Here is a 20,928-nt window from a genome sequence, read left to right as displayed (position 1 = left end):
ATCCATAAACTATGCATAGTATGGTGTGTTGGATAACATCAAAGGAAGCAGAACATTCTCAGTAATATATTGTATTCTGTAAATCAGCCTGAAAGGTATTTTTCAGCTCATTTTGACTTTTATTCTTTCTTTTCCCTGCTGCTTGATGTAAAACTGACAAAGTAAAGCTGACAATAAGCTGCAGAGAGATGCAAGCTTCCTAGTACAGAAGAGTAAACATTTCTCTTAACAGATGGAGTCATTTTCACTTTCATTACCATTAACAAACTTCAAAACTCTATGACAGTAGAGGAGCCAACAAGCTAGCATTGTACTCCTGGATGATGCTTTACAGCTATATTTTTACAGATACTTGTATATTATTTCTTGAAGATCACATGAATTAAGACAGTATCAGCCGCACAGATAGGGCATTCTTGAGGCCTGCAGTCCAAGACTTTGAGCAGGACTGCAGCAACTGGACTGTGAACTGTAAGACAGACTACTCAAGAGAATGACTAAGCATTTATTATTCAAAGGCCAGAATTTTCCACTCCACAGCAACACTGGACTGCAGTTATTGCCTCCTCTCTAGCACAAAACAGCTGCATTTTCTACATAGAATACAGGTGACATTAAGAAAGCAAACTTCAAGGTTCAAGATGGAGCAGTAATGCAAGGAAGGCCACTACTGGAGAGAAGTGAGGAAATGCTTGGGCGAGCAAATACTTGAGGAAGACCTGATACCCAAATTGGAAAAGCTGTACAGCTAAATATTTTTGCAATGAAGGACAAGCAGGATCCATTCTTTGTCCCAGTCTTCATGAGTCTTCCCCATATAAACCATCCCTGCCTTTTTCACAGCACAGTCAAAGAGAAAGCTGTAATTCTCAGCCCATAATCTACTGCTAGTAATGCGTATGTTATTGAAAGCAGCATCACAGAGTGATGAAATAATTCTTTCAATTTGAAAAATTAATGTAATTTTTTTTTTTTGGCTGTCCAGTCTTCTTCTGTCTTTAATATGCTTTTTTTTTTCTCTCCTGTATAAAGACATCTAGCATTTAGAGAATCTAGTATTACAAAAACTATTTTTGAGAAGAATACACATTATGAACCGCAAGGTTTTTAAATGCCAAATGCATTTCCAGCCTCACTGAAACTGGCCCAAATTTAGATATAAAAGCTCCTTGTACATTTTTTCCCTTTACATTTTCTCTCTATTATTTTATACAGTCAGGTAGCTGGTGGTAGATTGTAAACATGGGTAAAGCCTGCAGAGATCCTTTTATAGAGTTGAAAAAGCCATTTAAGATTTAAGCCCCTATATTATTAATTTACTTCAGCATTTGTGAGCTGCAAAACTGTATCTATAGCATTTTGTTTTCATGTTTAACTTGTAGATCCTACTTATCATAAAAAGATTTTTCTTTCTTTCCACAATAACTTTTTGCTCCACATATTTTAGCTACAGACTAATTTGTAAGAAGATTTTGTTTGCCTGAAATAGGCAGCTATTTAATTTTCCTTTTGTTTTTTCAATGTATCAGCAGAATCCGTTAGATGCTGCAAATGAGTCAGGAATAATACCCAGAGAAAATTAGAGAAATAAAGAGTAAATAACTCAGTGTTAAAAGAATTAATATAATGGGATCACTCAGAAACTATCAGGATCATTAATGAAATTAAAGTATAACCCATACTAATTTAAAAATTCAGTTAAAGGCTACATTTAAAATTACTAAATGTCAGGGGAAAACATTTAAATTATGAAAATTATTATAAAGCTCTGACTGGAACGTACCCATTTACACAAGCCTAAAGTCACCCATTGAGTTTATATGCATTGATACACTGTGTTATTGAGCAGAAAATTATTAATGGAAATGGCTTAGTTCCATTTACTTTAAAATATAGTTACAATACAAATAAAGATATAGATACGCTTTTACTGCATTTCTCGTATAGCTCCATCTGAACTTTATGATAATTACTTTTAAATTAGTTTGATTTTTAAAAATATATATACACTTGTACTTAATTGGTAGATTTACTGATAACATGTCAGGTGGTGAGGGGGAGAAAGCAGCATATCATGGACAAGGTTGAATTGCTGCTGGGTTCTTTGAGTGCTTGTCCACTGTGCATCATGCACTTACATCCACACCCCACCCCTCCCATGATATAAACACCTACAAAGCATGTGCAAACACAACTATCTCTGATTCACTGACCAAGTTTCTTGTGCAAATCCAGCAAAATTTTCAAACATAATGTTTACAACTAACAAAGATTTTGTGACCATACTCTAAAAGGAGGTTGGCAAATAGTTAAACTCTGAGAAGGGGGCCTGGAAAATCTGCCACCAGTGAGAGACTAAAGCAGCTGAAGATATGATTAATATATGTCAGGATCACAAGGTGGCATCTCAAAACCATGGATGTCTTGACTGATCTTTAGTGGTGACAGGATTTTACCCACAGTTTATGGGAGTTCAGGAAGAAAAGTGTGTAGGCAGAAGTAGCACTGGTTATTTGATATGAGTCATTGAATAGTCCAACCTACAGAATCTTTCTTTATCTAATAACTGAAGGATTTCCTAGCCACTTGAAGTCTATTGATCAAGTTTGGGTGTTTTCACTAAGCTCACACAGTTCAGTCGAAACCAGTGTATCTAGTGGAGAAAGTAGGCCATGTTCTAGGACATGGTTATGCAGAAACTAAGCAAATTTTTTCAATAATTTCTTTGAGAGTCCAATTCTGACAATTAATTCATATTGTAGGAAGTTACTGTGCTTCACTGACACTAAATCCTGGAAATGCTACTGGTAGATCCACTTTCTTCCCCACTGGCCCCATGTATTCCCTATCTATGTTTTTATTATTGCCCCATGTATTTCCTATTTGATCCTATTTGTCCTGAGCACAAGGGCAAGTGTGGGAGAACTGAAGTTGGCAGAAAAGGAGCTGAAAAGACAATATTCTTCAGTTTTTTTTTATAAAATCAGCCCAATGAGGGCAGTAGCTTAACTAACCCCTTTGTGTACTGTACACCAATAACAAACAGTAATTGCTGTCAATGACAACCTTCTGGCCATCTCCAGAGTCCTACAGCAATTGCTAAGATACCAAAAACCAGTTGATAAAATCAGAAAATATGTTAAATTTGAAGTAGCTTGTTGACCTTAATGGAGTTATTCTAAAGTTAGAAAAGCAAAACTACAGCTAGAATCCAGATATACACAAAAGATGACTCTAAATAGTATCTTTTAGATGTCTGCATAGACTCTCTAAAGCCTTTTCAAGTATAATCAACCACAGCACTATTAAAACATACAATCAGAATGGTCGTGGTGTCTCAAAATAGATTTTGTCCAGTTTGAGAAAAGAAACATTTTGGGAGTGAAACAAGAGTTAAGAGGGGCTTTGTTTGGGGGAGGGGGGGGAAGGTTTGTTTTTTCAGGTGACCTCATAATTTATTTCCAAATCTGGAACAGTCTGTTCTTTTATTTAAAAACAAACTGGAAGAAATTGTGGCTTTAAAACCAAAAACAAATCTGCAAAAAGACTTTGTTGAGTGTATTTCTCCTTCGTTCTCTTTGAGATGATCAAACTGTAGGTTTTCATTTCAAGTATTTATTGGTTCTCTTACAGCTACTATATTCAATTATACTTAATGTATTTTAAAGCTACATAAAAACTGCGGAACAGAGGAAAGAAAGAAACAGAAAGTACATTACCCCATTACAGGTCTTCCTGTCAAAAAATGGTTGTTGTCAAGGGAAGTCTAAAACTTAGATACTTTGATGGCAATTTAAAGAAAATAAAAGTAGTTATTGACACAAGCACACATAGAAACATATGAGAGAAATAATTTATATAAATACATAATCATATATATGTATGAGATGAATCAATAATTTCCCCTAGTAATTTAGTGATATCAATTACTGAGTTATTTTGACTGCATGTTAGTGAGGATGTGGCCTACCCCAGTTCCTTTAGAGTTTTACATATGCAACTTCCATTAGAAGCAGTGGAAGTAAAAATGGAGAGTGAAGTGAAAAGCAACAACATATTTTCTCTGCAATATGCAAACTTTGCCAGAAAAAAAAACCCCAGCATAACACCTTGCTTGAAGCTGTTTTTTCTAGATGCAAAACATCAAATACAACCCCAGGACTGTTAGGCAAATCACATCACCTCCAGTACCTGACGCTACCAGAGAGCAAGCAGAGCAGGAATCGAACTGCAAGTGGTTTCTTTGTTCACAGATCCAAGCTCTTCCTTGGCAGTGCTCAGCTTACATCATTATTGCTTCCTCACTCTCTGCTCTGTCCCAGAGCAACATTAGCAGTGCTTCTGTAGGTAACACTTCGGTTTTTCATCCTGATCACTCACTGCACATGGCCCAGCTATTCACAAGCATTTTCCTGTCAAAGGACTCAGCAAAACCTTTCCATGCATACAATTAAGATTCTCTCTGAGTGGCCACAAGGGTCATGTTTTGAACTGTCAGCTCCCAAATAATACTTATTTTTTTTTTTCTAAATATGAATTTTACTTTATCTTCTATTCACTTTTCACTATCAGGTAGTCATCTGAGGGTGTTCGCTTTGAAATCTCTGCCCTAACAATGATACATGAGAAGACTATAACCCCTGGCAGGTGTTTTTAGTAACAGACTGAAAGCAGATCTTAGAACAGAAAAATATGTAAAGGGACAAAGTTTATGAAACCTAATAACAAAACAGATATTGCATTTTAAAATATTTTATGTCATATGGGCCTCAGAATTGAGCCAACACTTTCAAAAGCTCCAGGTTAATTTTTAAAATATTATTGGAAGCATATATGATTTTGACCTCATTAACCAAAAAAGTATGAAGCAGTGGCAGCACTGCACTGAACTGCTCCTTTAGCTGAGATGCAGGAACTGATACTGAACTTGTCCTCAACTTCTTCTGAGCTCTCTGGTTACTTCACTAACTCCTATGTGAGTTTACTGGTGGACAAAAGGAGGGGATCATGTGGCTTTGTGTTGGACCTCACATAATACTTTGACTTCACAAAGGTCAAGGCAGCAAAAACTCCAGAAGAGTTGACCTATAAGTAGTTTACAAACATAAATACCTGATAGGAAGCTGTATAATTTCAGAATGGGATAAAATAAATCAGAACAATGGTACTAAATGAGGAGAAACAAAATTCAGTCAAAAAAGCACATGTAAACAAGTGTGGGTTTACTTCAAACCAAAACTAAATGAACCAGCAGACAAGTCATCTGAAGCAAAAACAGCCATTCGGGCACTTTCATACACAAAAAGTAAACACGCAAAGCATAAAATGGCAGCTGCAAAAACTACTAAAATGTGGGCTCCTTCATGAAAATGAATCTACCATAACACAGATATATAACACAAAGGAGCAATTTGTGCATTTGCAATAGAGCAACACAGACAAGAAATCTCTTTGCTGCTTTAGCAGCAACAAAATAATCAATTACAATAATCCTGTTTACCAATGTTAATGCATGCACAGTATACCAAATATTGCTCTGTCTCATTATAAAACTATTTTATTTTCTTCCTTGTCTGCATCTTATCCAGCCCAGACTTTCTTCCCTGCCCCAGCCCACAACTACTGCTGCTTTACTACCAGCAAGACTCCAGCACATCCTGATCCCAGGATTTTACTATGGAAATCTTTCATTCCTGTATGTCTGGCCATTTCTTGTCTCTTCGAGCTCATCTTTATCATAGTCCCACTGTGACAGTCCCCTATCTACAGGAAATCCTATTTCTACAACCACACCAACTTGTTAGTGATTACTGACCTGAACCCACGCTAGATTTGCCATTTGTGAAGTTTCCCCTCAATGTTTCTGCTCTGTCAGCAGCCATTTCCTCCACTGATTTCACCATTGATTTGGCTTCTGAATCACTGCCCTCATGCAAGGAACTCCTTGACAGCTTACAAAAAATCTTTTTTCCACACAACCATAACTTGCGGACTCTCCTACTGCCTCATTCCTCTAGGGAATCTGACTTTCCCTAATTGCCCTCTCATAGAAAAATAAGCACACTTCAGACTGCTGTAACATTACCATCCAAGGGAAATAGTCAAGTGCCTACTGTCTGAATGGTTTAAAACCAGACAGTACAAAGCATCACACAATACACACGGAGAAAACCCAATATTGACAAGGGACTGAACCTGGCAACCTTAAAGGTGTTGTCTGCCTCCATTTTCTCATATCCTGCCCTAAGGTAGAAATAATTGGCACTTGTAGGTGAACCTTTGTTCCAATGTAAATAATGGCTCTGGAATATAGCATGTGACTTTACTTCCTTACCTTAGGTATTCATTTACAAGTGTCAGTTCAACTGTCTTCAGTGGTTTTATTGGTCATTCCTTTAGCACCTGGGAAGGATCTACTTTTGTTTCCTGCTCCATGTACTGGAGTGATTCAACAGAGGTAATGGGAGCAAAACTACAGCTCTGAAGCCACCATTAAGAATCTGGTCTCTTCAAACTACATGCTGAATGCCACAGTGTTGGTCACCTCTTAAATTCTGTTCTGCCTTCTTTGAAAAATGTGCATGAATTGGCATGCTTCCACGAGCGAAGACAGGAGAGCACTGCTGGGGAAGGCATGGGGAACATTCACATTTGTGTGCCACATGGGAACGCAGATGTCTAGGGAAGCAGAGAGGAAGAGAATGACTGGAGAAGTCAGAATCAGTAACCAAATGGTACATCTTTCCCCATGGAGAAGGAGCGCAGGAGGAATGCCTCCAGGGTCTCTTGGGTCCACAATCTCTGTGACCAGAAGGGTGCTTTTTTCACACATGTAAGCCATGAGGTTTTAGCCAAAGTACTCACCCTGTGACCAGAAATGGGTTAGACTTGAACCTTAATACCTACAATAAGTTCTCACAATCTTCATTTTATTGTATTAAACCCCAATATTTACACTAATAAATATCTGACTCCCTTTCCAGGCCCCTCTGTTCATTTGCGCACCAGAGTGTGTTTTTAACCTCAGGTAAGTTGAAGAGTTTCAGCTGCTGAAAAACATAAACAAACCAAAAAGCCAGTGAACATGCCAAGAGGAGAGCAGGGCTAATATCCTGTAGCCTTTATACATCTTCTGAGGCTCTGTGTCAGTTTTAAGGCCTCTTGTTTTACTGCACACTGTTGGCAAAGTTGGAGCAGGAGTCTTGTAATGTCAGCCGACAGGACCCGCACACAGTCACCAAAGCCCCAGGAAGAAAAGAATTAACAGCCTTCAAAAGTGGAAAAGTTTTAAAAAGAGATATTTAAAAGATTTGATTTGCAGCCAAGTGTTAAATAGTAAATACAAGTTTTAAGTGTCTTAACGATTGAGATGAAGTATCATAATTCAGCAGCATGGAATGGGACCTCTTACTGGGAGAAGCTAAAGAAGAAAAATGAACCAGTACAAAAGGAACCCCCTCTAGGGAAGATCTCACACATTTGGGCCTGGAGTCTAGTTAGAGTAGGCCAAAACCTGATACTTTTATCTCCAACCTCTGACCCTGACATCTGGAAACCTAGTTTGAGTCAAACAGAAGGAAGTTTTCTTTTCTATTTCAAATGCTTTATAGAAGAAAAACTTTGAGTATCTACAGTCAAGTCTGTTAGTACAAACTACTTCTATTTGTGCACTTGTAGTGAACTCTAAAATATGGAACATTTGTGCAGGAAATGCATGCGTCAGAACTTTTGGGAAAAGAGAGTAACTTGGTGAGACTGGCACATTGTTCGATGCTTGTATGGGATCCAGATAACAGCCCAGATAAACATCTCCAAGGGGGTGCTGAAGAGTATAAAAGGTCCAGTTCCTTTGATGTTCTTAGATGTTCTCATTTAATAGCTATCAGCCCTGGTGCCAGAAATAACAACATGTTTAAACATTCTGTATCAAAACACAAATTAAATTCATTTAGCGTAACCTGTGTTTCCAAAGTTAATTTTCATCTTTAGCTGGAACACTAAGTGTGATGTAACTCATGTTCTCCTGCCAGTTATTTTCATTATTATGTTTATTACTCATTTAAGAGACACTTTTTTTTTTTTTTGAACAGAGGGATTAATGAATTTAGACTGCACATTATAACATCAAAAGCTTTGGTTTCAAATAAGCCCATCTGAGCTACAGGAGATTTTCTATCCTTATATGAAGCTAAACAGCAACTTCAAAAAACGTATCTGTTATAGCATTATTTTCTACTTGACTGAAGTTATGGGTTTTGTGCCAACTTGTTATATTTGCATATAATAAATGACTACTTATTTTTATTGTCCAAGCAACTCCTTTAACCTGCAATCTGTTTAGAAGTCAGATGCTTTCTACAGATACCAGCTCTCTCCTCAGGAGGATTTCTGACCATGTGAAAGAACAAAACTAATAATAAAGGGGCCTCTTTTTCAGGATTCAAACGACTGAGGTCAGTTCATCAGTAGGGGGGAAGACACATGCAAGCATTTGAACATCATGTTGTTCATGCTATTATTAAAATATTATAGCAAACAATAAGAATAAAATAGGACATGAAGAGTCCAATACATAACATTTAGCAAAAAAAAAAAATTTCTAATCTGATACGGTTCTCTTGATCACTAAGTCTTCCATTTACAAGTAAAATATTTTTTTTCACACGCTCTTGATTGATGGCAAACATGCAAATTCTCATGGGCGATGCATACAGAGGTCTCAGAAATCAGCCTGACTTTATAACTGAAGGCAGAAATCTGAAGAATTTTCTGTTTAGTAGAGCTCTTTAGGATATATGAAGTCCTTCATTGGCTATTTTACTGGAAATATTAGAATATTACTTAGCATGCTGGCCAAAATACTGACTCATTCCAGGCAAGCTATTTTACTGGTTATTTTCAGTGAGTCTAGACAGCTTTATAGCACTGCTTCTAAAAGAGGGTAATGTCCAAGTTAGAGGAAAATGCCTGTGCATTTCCCCATGCAGACAGAACACCTCTCATGACTGTGGAAGATACAGGCCTCAGCTAAGGAAATTATTTCAAAAGCCTCACCTTTAATTTTCCTGAGAATTTTATTCATTTGAAGCAATTCAGTCAGTAGGAAGCATCTATACACATCTGCAGTCATAGCTGAAGTACCATCTCTGGAACTGTTAAAAAAATCACTCATATAGCTTGAAGTTGCTCAGGATAAACACTATGAAAAACCACTTTTTTTTTTAGAAAAGATCATAAAATTCCTCTTTGGAAGCAGGTACCTGCTTACTCATAGTACCTAGGCCCAGTACCAATCTTTACAGTTATTTCTTTTTAAATTTTACGTTGGCATACTCCAAGCACACAGTGCAGGTAGCCTTTTGGTCAGTGATCCATCTCTCAATTCGGTTACATGAGCAGTGTAAACAACCCAGCTGGAGAAGTATTGACCTATTTTATTTTACATATAAGTAGGGGGGAGGAGGGGAAAGTTGACACAGAAACTAAGGCAACCAAGGAAGAAAACACAAAGAATTTGACTAATCTGTATTTCAGTATGCAGAAAAACTATGTAAAATTATATAGATGGGAGAGATCTAATTATCTCTTTTCTTCACAGCTCCAAAAACAAATAAATAGCAGGAGTGCCAAGCCAGATGGGTTTTTACATTTCCTAAATATTCTTCTGTCTTAACTCTACAGTACAGCAAGGGGTACTTTCTCCTTTGAAGCCCAGACCTAGCATTAACATTTACAGGAGTTCACACATCAAAAGAAAAACCTACTTTAAGCAATTTATAAATCTGAATATTTTTTCTCTGACCAGTGCAACTGCAGGATTACGGATAGGAAAGTGCCAAAATTTATCACATTATTTCTGCTGCTGAATACCTGGATTGGAGGAAAATGAGGGGATAGCGAGCCAGGATAGAAAACTTTTAAACAGTTTCTATTCTTTTTGGTATGTTTTCCATTGCATTTTGGGAACAAAAACCATACTGGTTTATATTTATAACTCTTTCTAGAAGTGTTTCCCTTCCTGACAAGACCTCTTCATCGTTTTTTTGTCCACTTAAGGAATGTGTACATGGCACAAGCTCAAGATGTTTAAACCCTCTGTACATAATGCCATGAAGGAAACTCCCATTTTTTTCAGTGCCTTCTGACCCTACACATTAATGTAGAATGTTCCCATCATTATTTTGTGATTAAACCCCCTTGATCTTTCACACATGCAATAAAGATTCCTTGGTCATGCATTACCATTAGAGAGAGCTGTTTAAAGGAGACCCTTATTCAGTTCCATTCTATTCCTTTACAGTTTGATTTCTTGGAAAAATAATTCCACTTCCTTTTCCTTGCTTCTCTCTTTGACTACTTTTAACAGATTTTTCACACACATATTTTCTTTTATCTGATGTGTAAATTTAAATTCAGCAAAAAAAGTAAATTTAAACTGTTCCTTTAGAGAAGTGAAGTGGTTTTGTGACCATTTAATGACTTTCACTGTAAAGTCGGCATAAATTTGCTTTTGGCTGTAAGGCCCAAAATCCCTGCTGAGAATCTCTTGGATTCCAGCCTTGGATTTAGTGGAGGGTCAATGAACCAGAAATGTTTCCAAAAAACCATATTCTGGGCTCCACAAATACATGCTTTTCAATGATACCAAGTTTCTTTGGCAAATGCACTGTTCTTGCTATTCAAGGCAAATCTTGCAAATCTGACACCATGATTATATGGAGCTGTCAGCTTATACTGCAAAGGATCTTGGTCATCTTTTCTGTCTGTAGACTACACATCTCAATGAGCTACCACAAGCTGGTATTAGCTCTTCATGTATTTGCAGCATTAAACCCCACAATTCCTCACTCCATTTCTCATTCTATTGTTAGTACCTCTAGAGGGCTTTATTTCAGGAGTTGTGAAGTAAATTAACCCCAGCAAAGCACTGGGATTGCTGTGGCTGGATTGATCTTGTCCCTTATTTACATCTGTCTTGGGTACTTCTGTCTTCTGCTGCATCTATGATGTGGAGCCTAAATTAGGCCACTGACTCAGGCAAGAGATCTTTCCTGTAACACAGCTTATCTGTTACCACCTGTTTTTAGAGAAAGAATACCTAATTCATGGTCATTTGAACAGACTGGCATTGGAGATGTTTTCTAAACCTGTTTCTGGTCATGAAATATTATTCTTCCACCAAGAAGAAAACTAAGGCTTTCCAAGTAAACTTCCTCCAAAGTACAGCAAATCAGGTACTTCCTTGAAATATGGCTGATGTTCATGTGAGATTTGCTGCTCTCTTAAGAAATACTGGTAAAGTATTATTCAGGCTGTCAGAGAGCAAGAGCAGTGAGATATACAGGGATACATTTGCATAACAAAATTACTATGCAAAAATATAAAGATTTCTTTGTCAAAACTTTGCAAAGCCAAGATAAGAAGTTAGTGTATACAAGGCAATTAATAAAAGAAAATTACAAAAGTAATAGTTGGCATATTAGTTGCTCTTTGGGTGCTAGTGGTAAGATCCTATGAAATAAAAAAGAATTTTAGATGTAAGCTAAAACATTTATTACAGGTGCTTAATCATGAAATCCGCTTAATCGGGACATTTCCCAGGGAACCAAATTAAGCCTAATGATACTTAATGGCAAGGACTGCTGCTTAATTGGGGTGGTAATTCCAGTTAATTGGGATTCCTGCAGGTGAGTAAATGGTACTCAGATAGAGATACTGTATCTGGCCTTCATATGTTCTGATATTGGTGGTGCTTTGTCTTCCCTAAAACAGCCCCTCCTACTACCAGATCAGCAAAGCAAAATTACTTCTGTGCTCCCATTTTGGCCCTTTCAAACATTATTTAAAGTTTCAATCACTCTCTTTGGGCTGGCAGTACCAGATGACTTCTTTGAAGTCTAGTGAACCTGGATTTATTTGCATTTCAGCCGGATTTTAGAAAGATCACACTCAACCTCTTGCCTCACCGAGGAAAATCTTTTTAATAAGGCTTTGGACTTCATGGAGATGACACAACGGTGTTTGAAAATTGCTGGTAGCAGTTTCAACTGCAAAACAGCCATGTCCTAATTAGAATGGTTTCTGCGCTGGCTTTTGAGAACAAATATTTTACTACTGAAAAAAACTTACTATAAGCCCTTTTTTCAATGTGAGGAAAGGGAACGGCCTATACTCTCATGGCACACTTACTATTGCTCAAGGATTTATTTCAGTCCATCACTCAGGCACAGACTAAAATACTTGGATATTTTTAACAATTATTAAATATGCTTAAATATAATTCAGGCTTTTACATAGCACCAGAGACCCTCAAAATGAAAATTGCTAATGGCAGTCAGTTTATTAGAAAGATATGTTTTCATCATTGCTTCTAGAGGTCCTTGCTGTTCTCAGGAGGATGTGGTATGCTGCCCCGTCTCTTGCTGCGTTGGAAGACAGGCAAGTTGCCAGTTCTGGGAGAGAGAGCTGTAGCTTCAGTGCCTGCAGCTACCTGGGAGAGCCACTAGTCTCTGCAGGTTTCTAAAAGCACAGCAGAGTGGCTTGACATGGGAGCTACTGCCTCTCACAAATCGAAGATATGCTCCTCAACTGCTGGTATGTTTTGGGAATTTGGGTGAGAGAGGGAATCTTGGTTGCTGCAGCCCCTGCAAAAATTAGGCTGGCACTGAACCCTTATTCCTCACTGTGCAGGCTCAGATGGCTGCTCACCTATGCAGCCCAGGGCTGCTGGCTGGAAAGAGAAGATTCCACCACTCATCTGGCAAAGGCTGAGGCTACTGGACAACAGCATTCCCAGGTGAGTTCAGATCTAGCTCAAGCCAGAAGACCCCCGGACAACAGACCTTACCTTCCACAGTGGCACATCCAGCCTGAGCTTTAGGGACTACTGCAACCCAGGCAGTTTTGACATGCAAGAATACAAGCTATTACCATGAGCTAGGACCCCCACAGCCCACATTTCTCACCAAAATCAGAATAGTACCTCTGCCAGAAGCAGTTGCTCCTGACTCCTGGCCCCCCACCAAGATCAAAACCATACCTGAATTTTCTACCTCCCACTTCAAGCAGCAGTTCATCATCTCAAAACATTTCACAACAGAAATGTTCTAAACAAAAAAGAAAACATTCTGAAAATACTTGGTGGGGGGAACTGATTTTTTCTATAGCATGGTGTACACCTGGTGCTAAGTAGTGTATTCCACTGTTCCAGCAGGTGAATGCCAGCGTTAGCTCTAGTTTGTACAGGCAGAGACTAGCACCTCTGCACACACTTCTCTAAGCTTGGGTCAGCATACCCTTTTAGTCCCAAAGCAGCATTTGACCTGTGATTTTGATTCAGCTTTACAGTGGAGAGCTCCAGAGTGAGAAATCAGACCCAGAGCACGAAATATTACCCAATAAAAGCACCAAAGTCAGATTTTAGGCATGCTGGGTTTTATGTTCTCAGGCATTTATAAGATGCAGATACATTTGAAGTTTCAACAATCAGCACTTTCAAAAGGAAAATTGGAACAATAACTTCAGAATTAAACCAGTTTGATCTTTGTTGTGGAGCTGTTTAAGGTAAGTGCCATAGTTAAAATGCTACAAAAATCTCAGGTGAAATATTACATAAGATTTTACTTCAATTTTTCTCACTCACACCACACTGATTTTACTACAGATAAACTGAAATAGCTAGCAATTAAATGACTGGGTCCAAAATTATCAAGAATGTCTGTCAATCTACTGTTAATAAGATTTTCTTTAGTAAAGTACATGAAATGGGTACTGTAATAATCTTATTTTTAACTTATAACTATGATGTGTATTGCACCAGATGAATAACAGTGTAGCTACAAAATAGTGACTGCATTTATTCAGAGAAACCTAAGCAAAAACTATTTTTTCAAGCTGATCTTATGCTTGAAGTTACAAATTCTTCACAAAGCTTAGCATAAAATATTCACAGAACTAGAAGAATATCAGTATTACTAAATTATTCACCATCAAATGCTAAAATGAGGTAGCAGGTTTTTCTCTTCTTCAGAGCACTGACTTACAGAAATTCATTCACTGTGTAAAGCAAAGATCCATCTTTATACATGGGAATACCTTTGATGCACCATTTGACCAACAATATTGCCCCATCTTTCCTCTGTACTGGTGGAAATCAGAAGTTTGCAGCGAAGTATGTCCTTGGAGGAAGAATAGCTGCAGTAGCAAAAACATCATTAAACAACTGAAACAGTGAAAACAACTATTTTTCCATTTGAAATTCCAGTTCAAAATTTCTAACTGCTTTCTACTGGCTCATGTATGCTGCCAGTTCCAAAACAAAGAAAGGTGATCAGAATTACTTATCCTCAAGAAATGCTACTCTCGCAATAAGAACTCGTACAGACCACCAGAACCCACCAGGAATTAGCTGAGGGATTTTAATGGACTCTACAGCAATTTTCACTGTATAAGGGAAAGAAATTGAATGAGTTTAAATAAGCAAAATGTAAATTAATAATCATCATCATGAAAAAAGTTGAAATGTCAGAAAAAAATTTTGGTGAGTGAAGATTAATGAAGGACACCAAAAGAAAAAGGAGAAAAAAAAAGTAAACAATGATTAGAAAAGTCAAGATTGTTAGTGTTTGAAATTAGTTATTGCAATGAAATACGAGGGCTCAAAAATGATTGAGTCAGCAGGTGATCAAATACATAAATGAATATTAAAATAATGAAGGACAATAAGTCAAGGTGAACTAACTGAAAATCAAGCCAGAATGAGTTTAAAGAATTAGTAATGAACAAGAAGGGACAGCTCCTCAGCAGGTATAAAACCACCAGAGCTATGCTGATTTAGACCAGCTAAAGCAGCACCTACCTGGAGTCAGTAAACAGAAAAAAAAAGCCATAACGACCTTTCACTCCTGGGTCCTGACTGGAAGAAAGAAAAATCACTGGTCACCAGGCTGAATTTCTGCCAATAGTATGTCAGGCTAAAATTTTTCAGATAAATAATTTATTCATCCAGAAATGCAGTCAAAGGTCTGATGAACTATCTGCAAACTTGGACCTCTTCACCAGGCAGCACTGAAAGAAAATGAAAAAATTAAATTCTGAACACACAATTCTGAATCACTTTGTTTCAATGATTTTGAAAGCATTGTTAGAGTTTTTCACACAAAGTATTTTAAACTGACAAAAATTAATAACCAAAAAGATGTTAGAAAACCATTTCAGGTTCGAAAAATGTTTCACTTGACCTAAAATAATTTGGGGTGGTTCATTTTGTTCAGAAAATTGAAAATCCATTCTTTTCACAGCTCTGTAGCTCAGATCATTTATGGAGACTTTGATATACACTCTAATCTCAGAAGCATCTAAAATACAATCAAAAACTATTTATTTCCAGTGTGTACAAATGATTACCCTTTAAACAATGTGGTATTCATAAGCAGAAAATGCTACTCCAAATTCAACCGAGATCAAAAAGATCTGTATTTATGTTTAGGAATGTAAGTTCTTAAAAGAAAAAAAGATTCTGTGACATGAACCATGAATAAATTTGAGATACCTCTCCATATTTAGATGGAGATACTTAATGATGTAGGCAAAATAACTCTTTAAGTATATTTTGCAAAATATAAAGGAAAAAAAATGACACAATATTTGTTATATTAGTTATAAATGGCCCCTTTTTGAACATATGACACCATAGCATATAATAGTTCAGTTAAGGAGAAGCTTCTTTATTTGGTAACACTAGCAGATTAGCACTCAATTTCATTTAAAAGCTTGATACAGGAAAGTAAGGGAATTAAAGCTGGGCATGACTGTCCATATATGCTTTTCTAAAGACTGACCAGCCTCTCCAAAACATTGGAATAAGGGAATTAACTGGCAAGCATACAGGGCAAGCATAAGATCCTAAGCTGTTGTTCCCTTAAAGTCCCAAGCATAAAGATGAGCAAAAGACAAATCTCACCACAGAAACAACCTTTAGACAATACAGAAATGGTGTGAGAAATAAAATGTGGGTGCTAGCTAACCTGGGAGGAAGAGGGTTAGTACCTGAAGGACCTCCATGCTTGGCAGAGAATGTAAGACGAGTGTATTTTTTGTGTTACACACAGACATGAAAAACCACATCATTTCTTTCCCTTCCCAAGCTTCCTGGTATATACCATGAGCAGCATTGTAGAAACGAAGTGTAGATCCATATGAAACCTGGTATGACTCAATAGAGAATTTGCCTCCAGTCCCTGAGAGCAAGAATTGAGCCCTCTCTTGCTCACTAAGTTCTGATACATTCATACTTAATTTTGGCATCTCCTCAGTAAATGTGCCACGTTATTTTAACATATATTGCAGTATCTACAGATCAAACTTTGCCTTGACTGTCACAGCCCAAACGAAAAAGCATCCCAACAGAGAAGCTAAAGAGGGGGATCAGTAAACCTAGACTCTCTTCTCACCAGTTACTTTACTATGTGTTCCTGTACTTGCAACACTGATATACCATGGTTTGTTTTACAAAAGAAAATTCATAAAATGCTTATAAGGAATTCTGGGTTTCTCAGAGGGAAACTGTTACCAACATTCAATATTATTAGAAATAGCATGTGGAATAAGCTAAAGCAATCTGTCTCAATTTAAGTCAATATAAATATTTTTGTATCATCTCCCCAGCATAATCTTCCTGCTAACTGCTGGTAAATAGCTGCCTTCTAAGACTGGATTAAAAAATTGTTTGCACAATCAAAACTGCATCATGTGCATTTAAGCAAGAGTAGAGCCAGACGCTAACTCTAATTCCACCCTCCCCTGCCTTACCCAGTGAAGTCCACAGTAATGTACATTTTCAATTACTCTACATTCAAAATTCAACAATTCAACAAACTGTCATATTAGCAACAATTGTGGCTTGTTGGCAAAACCTAACACTATTATTACACAGAGACTGTCAGCACAAAAACAGTGTCATTTCTCATTGAAAGAAATGTTCTTGTAGAGCTTCATCCAGCAGCAGTGGATGGCACAATTCAGGCTATATGGTTTCTAAGCAGAGTAGGGTCATTTAAATATCATTTTCAAGCAATCACTAGCTCTGCCTCTGAAAATATAGTAGCATCCAATATCTAATTATTATCCTGAAACATTTTACATACTATACCTCAGAACAACATGAAAATGGACTTCTATTTGTCTCATCTAACATTGAATAGTTTAACGTTATGATAAAACAGACTGAAGTAGAATTAATAACTATCAGGTGCAGAATATTACTACACTAATTCATAAAGCACAGTTCACGTTTTCTAGTATGATGAATTATCTTGCTAATGAGGGCTGAAATATAATAGAGCAGTTAATAGACTCTTTTAACTCGTGTAATATAAGTTACTTCATACTCAGTTACTTAGTTTAATCAGGTAAAGTATTATTGTATTACATTTTCAAGTGCCTTGGGGAGATAGTGTCTCTTTTGATGGAGAGCAAGATTACTTGGGAATAACAGGTCATCTTCATCAACTGAGGATGTCACCTAAATTATCTTATGATTTCTACAGTTTTGGGAACATATTAAGCAATTACTAACAGCCAGCTGATGGATGGTAACTTGCAGCAGATAATTTATTTCCTAAGAAATAGTAAGTTGTCTCAGATATGCTCTATGTATGTGGGCAACAACCACAGAAGGGCTGATCCCTCATTTCTAGTTTACTATGGCCATACTGTGGGTTCCCCCATTGTTTTCAAAGCAGAAACAAACAATACAGCAAAAAGATTGGCCATAATCTCTCACAAAGCTGCATTCTTGGAAAGGCAAAACCACCATCCTAGGAATAGGAAAAAATACTGTATGATTTAGTATAGTATCACATACGGTGATGGAACACCTTATCCTTGGTGCCATCTGTCGTGGTTTAAACCCAGTCAGGTAACTTGTTCACTCACTCCCAGTGAGTGGTGCCCAGCTGACAACAATCAAGGTCCGTGTCCGTCTCCCCCCCCCCCTGCACCGGGGCTCTCCCCTTCCCCGCTCCCGGAGGAACGGGGAGGAGGATCGAGAGAGTGCAACTCCTACGGGTTGAGACAAGAACAGTCCAGCAACAAATCACCACCGCTACTATCAGCTAAAACAATGATAAGGGAAAATAACAAGGGAAGAGAATACGATACCACCGGCCAAGAAAACGAGTTCCACCCGGAAGCTCCTGTCCTTCCGGGTAACTCCCAGTTACCCCCCACCCCGGGCATGACGTGCTGTGGTATGGAATACCTCCCCGGCTAGCCCGGGTCAGGCGCCCCGTCTCTGCTTCCTCACAGCTTCCCCTCCTCCCTGGCAGAGCATGAGCCTCACAGAGTCCTTGGTCAGGGTAAACATCACTTAGCAACAACCGACAACATCGGCTTCACCAACACTGTTCTCAAACTAGAAGTCAAAACACAGCACTGCACCAGTTAACACAAAGGAAAAAACATGACTGCTACTGCTGAACCCAGGACACCATCTTAAGGCATATCAAGGATAAGAGGGTTATGAGGGGCAGTCAACATGGCTTCACCAAGGGGAAATCATGTTTGACCAATCTCTTAGCCTTTTATAAGGAAATAACACAGTGGATGGATGATGGCAGAGCGGTGGATGTGGTCTACCTTGACTTCAGCAAAGCATTTGACACAGTCTCCCACAGCATCCTCACAGCTAAATTGAGGAAGTGTGGTCTGGATGATCAGGTAGTGAGGTGGACTGTGAACTGGCTGAAGGAGAGAAGCCAGAGAGTTGTAGTCCATGGGGCGGAGTCTAGTTGGAGGCCTGTAACTAGTGGAGTGCCTCAAGGGTCAGTACTGGGACCAGTATTATTCAATATATTCATCAACGATTTAGATGAGGGAATTGAGTGTACTATCAGCAAGTTTGCTGATGACACTAAGCTGGGAGGAGTGGCTGACACGCCAGAAGGCTGTGCTGCCATCCAGCGAGACCTGGACAGGCTGGAGAGTTGGGCAGGGAATAACTTGATGAAGTATAACAAGGGAAAGTGTAGAGTCCTGCATCTGGGCAGGAACAACCCCAGGTTCCAGTATAGGTTGGGGAACGACCTGTTAAGAGAGCAGTGTAGGGGAGAGGGACCTGGGGGTCCTAGCGGACGACAGGACGACCATGAGCCAACACTGTGCCCTTGTGGCCAAGAAGGCCAATGGCATCCTGGGGTGTATTTGAAGGGGGGTGGCTAGTAGGTCGAGAGAGGTCCTCCTTCCCCTCTACTCTAACAAATGAAAACAGTGCTCTGCACAGCTCTCCTCCACTAATGCAGTCTTGGTCACATCTGGTGTTCCTTTTATCCTAAAACAAAGATAAATTCATATGCGAGAACAAAGAGATTTTCATGTCATTTGGTGTTATTTTACAAAAGAGAATGCCCCCCCCCCCCCCCCCCCCAACTTTCTGGTTTTCCCATGTCAGCAATCAGAGCTTTAAATCCATGAAAGGAGATTTGCATTCATTATTTAACCACAAGGCAAGACAACATTTTTAGAAAGCATCCAAGATTGACTAAACTTCCCCTTGGGTCTCTTTTCAGACATATCTTCTGCAACCCCTCACACTACAAACATTCCACTAGAAAAATGTATCTGCCAGGTTTTAAGATCTGTGTAATGCACCTTATTAGCATATTATTTTCCTAGCCCACCCCCAATCAATAATACTTACCTTTCTCTTACAGCATTTGATAGTTCTTAATCCATCCTACAGTACCTCACTCAGCCTGCAGCTCTGGATGTGTCCTGATTTTAGAGCTTGTCATCCCTGAACATACCTCAGATAATTGTTTGATTCTCCTCCTAAATCCACCAGCAATTTTTGAAACTTGCATTACAAATAAAATTACTAATTTCTTTAGCTTCAAAACTGCTGTTGTTAATTATTACCATGGAAAATGTCATTTAGTGACTTAGAGCCTGATCCTGTTCTCACCGAACTCAATTGCTGGACTCCCATTGCCTTCAGAGGAAGTAGGAGCAGGTTTTAACTTCCAAAGGCTTAAAGACATTATTAGTAGAGTTTGAATGGACTTTACAACATGACTTTGCTTAAGTCAGACTTTCTGCAAGAGATCAGCACATTCAAATGCTGAACTCTGACTCTGAGAAATGGAACATGCTGTGAAAGCTGGAGATTATTTTACTTCTGCATTCCATGGTGCATGTCACTGATTGCAACTGCTGCAGCAAGTCCTAGAAATAAAACTGTTGCAGGTAACTCCTGGTGCATGATCTGATGCTGGGCAGAATTTCTCATACACACAGCAGGACAACCTGAGTAATCTAAGACTGCAGAAGGAAACGGGGTGGCGGAGTAGATACGTTTGGCGTTATACGGGTCAGGAGCAAGACTCTAAATCCCTTCTTAAACTTGTGCTAGTTCTGCAGAAACCACCATAAGCAAGCCACTAAAATAAAATAAAACCAAATAAAAAGCGAAAAACCTCATATACAGACATTCAAGGAATATTATAATTAACCTTTGGAGCATGAAGATTTAAGTCCTGTTCTGGGAAATCACTACTCACATGCTTGATCAACTGTGCGCACCTTTGTGCCCCACTGACTTCAATTGGACAGGCTTCACATGTGAAGTTAGGTATATATATAATTATGTTTAGGATTATCACTTCAACTGCAAGCTCCCTGGGCCAGGCTATGTCTACATCATTATCCATTACTAAGCAGAGCCTGTAGCAGCAAGCAATGCTGTGATAATTGTGTGCCGAATTATACAGCTCACAATAAGCAAAATAGCACACTTGGATTCTGTTCACATATTATTGTTGTGATTATTTTAAAGCTATAAGCACTTCCCACACCAAGTGATGCAACTGCTTAAATTCATCTCTGGATGAAACGTGTGACTCTATTTATTTTACAGATCTATTTAATATGGTT

The 20,928-nt window shown here is 38.4% G+C and overlaps 1 long non-coding RNA gene across 1 annotated transcript; it reads left to right on the top strand.

Moving 5' to 3' along the window:
- The first annotated feature begins 12,281 nt into the window (after positions 1 to 12,281).
- Positions 12,282 to 19,852, top strand: LOC133268219 (uncharacterized). The gene is made up of 3 exons (XR_009743006.1): positions 12,282 to 12,594; positions 12,691 to 12,796; positions 19,710 to 19,852. It is a non-coding gene; the product is annotated as an uncharacterized LOC133268219 (long non-coding RNA).
- The last annotated feature ends 1,076 nt before the right edge of the window (positions 19,853 to 20,928 follow it).

Source organism: Pezoporus flaviventris, unplaced genomic scaffold (assembly GCF_033815535.1).
Source record: "Pezoporus flaviventris isolate CSIRO_AGI_PZ_B2104156 unplaced genomic scaffold, CSIRO_AGI_Pfla_v1 ptg000013l, whole genome shotgun sequence".
NCBI classification, from domain to species: domain Eukaryota; kingdom Metazoa; phylum Chordata; class Aves; order Psittaciformes; family Psittacidae; genus Pezoporus; species Pezoporus flaviventris.
This window is presented reverse-complemented; position numbering and strand designations above follow the sequence as displayed.